This window comes from Etheostoma cragini, chromosome 7 (assembly GCF_013103735.1).
Source record: "Etheostoma cragini isolate CJK2018 chromosome 7, CSU_Ecrag_1.0, whole genome shotgun sequence".
Lineage (NCBI taxonomy): Eukaryota > Metazoa > Chordata > Actinopteri > Perciformes > Percidae > Etheostoma > Etheostoma cragini.
In genome coordinates, this window is record NC_048413.1 from 27,140,507 (window position 1) to 27,142,434 (window position 1,928).

At 40.5% G+C, this 1,928-nt stretch overlaps 1 protein-coding gene across 1 annotated transcript in view; it reads left to right on the top strand.

Annotated features, from left to right (window-relative positions):
• Positions 1-1,928, top strand: part of tpk2 (thiamin pyrophosphokinase 2) — a 34,151-nt gene that overhangs the window by 17,209 nt on the left and 15,014 nt on the right. The gene's annotated exons all lie outside the window — the stretch shown is intronic.

Here is a 1,928-nt window from a genome sequence, read left to right on the forward strand (position 1 = left end):
ATTTTGTGTAAAGCACTTTGAATTGCCCTGTTGCTGAAATGTGCTATACAAATAAAGCTGCCTTGCCTTGCCTTACTTCATACAAGTCAGCTTCCTTTGTCGTGACCACGTGATCACCACGTCAATAAGAGTGTGGAAATTATCATGCTGTTTTACATTTGTTCTGCTATTTGGTTTAGTAAAAAAATACAGCTTCCCCTCAGTTCACATTGACTTTCTCTTATTTTAAAACATGTTATTACACACTTTGTGCATTAGTGATGAAATTGAAAGATCTGCAAGTTCACTAAATTTAAGTACCTGTACATTTTTAATTAAGTGATTTGTCGGGTCATGATAATTAGTCCTATTTGTAACTCTGATTGCTCTCTTTTGAAGAAAGAACATTGGATTTGTAAGTGTTTTCCCTCCAAAACCTCTACACCAGAAGTACAACATTTTATGAATATATTTGGTGTAACTCCCTGTTGAAATCTGTTCTCATATACTCTTTCCATTTCTATATTATCTAACACAATATGTCTAAAATTCTTGAATTTCCCAAGTCCAGATAGTATGAATTCAGTTTTATTTATGTTCAGTGCATCAGCTATGTTGTTTGGCTAAGTCACCAGTCACTCATAATTTCCTAGTGTCCCATTGGCTGAAAGTACGTGGTGTGGGCGGGCTTAAGCCTCGTGGCACAGTCGGGGGGCGGGACTGTTAGGTCCGACAGGAAAACTGAAGAAAGGCGAGGACCTCTAATAAAAACGGTAAAATAACGTATCCGGGACTCGGATTACTCCGAATAAAACAAGGGTAAGTGCTTCAATCAAGCAATATATTGTGTTCCTAGAATCTCATGTGTCCAACGTGACAAGATTACGAATGTCCGAGCCGTAAAACTAAGCGAAGTTAGCAAGCTAACTAGTTAGCTTCCTCACCGTTAGATAGAGTGGAAACCGCTGCTAGCTAAAAAGTTAGCCGCTACACCACAGTTTCAGTGACAAACACAGGCCAAAATAAGAATATCAGGGAGGATTAAGCTAGCTTTAGGATTGTAAGTTATGTGTAATGAGAGGCAGTTGCCCAGAGGTTAGGTTGACAGATGGAGAAGGCTTCACGTTAGAGATAAATAACAGTGAGGAAGTGAAGTTATTATGCAGATGAAAAACTTGCCAACTTCTAACTGTTAGCTAGCTACGTCACAGATGAATGGCTATAAATAGGAGATCCATCCACTAAACATCTGAATTTGGGTTAAATCTTCTTTAGGAACAATGTTGAAGCTTCAACGACAGCCCAGTTTCATTAATCAGTTCCATGGATGGATCTTTGATCAACATATGCTAACGTTATGTATATATACATAGATATAACGTCAAATCACTGCTAGATAAATCGAGATTTTCAGATTTTCACATCAGTAATGTGGATATAATGACTACGTGGGTAAGAAATGCAAATAATTAAACAGTTATAAGTTCAGAAAATGACATCACTTTACTGTAAAACCAGGAAAAGACACTTATGCCACATTACAATATCCAAAATCGAAGACTATATCTTGTCTCTCATCACGATAGCGATATAATATCGACATGTTGCCCTGCTCTATATTAAGGTATTTTTGAAATTATTGTGGTACTAGATTTTCTCCATATTGGCCAGCTCTATGCCATGCCGATTAGATTTTGGGTGAGACATGATATCTATATGGGGGGTGGGGGGGGGGCATAGTTGGCCAGTGCCCCCAAAATATTCACCCCTGCCCCTAAATCGTAAGTGGCCCCAGCCTGGCCTCTCCATTAGAAATGGTCTAGAACCGCCACTCAGGTACGTCCAGCTGGGAGGAGGCCTCGGGGAAGACCCAGGACTAGGTGGAGGGACGTCCAGCTGGGAGGAGGCCCCGGGGGAGACACAGGACTAGGTGGAGGGACGTCCAGCTG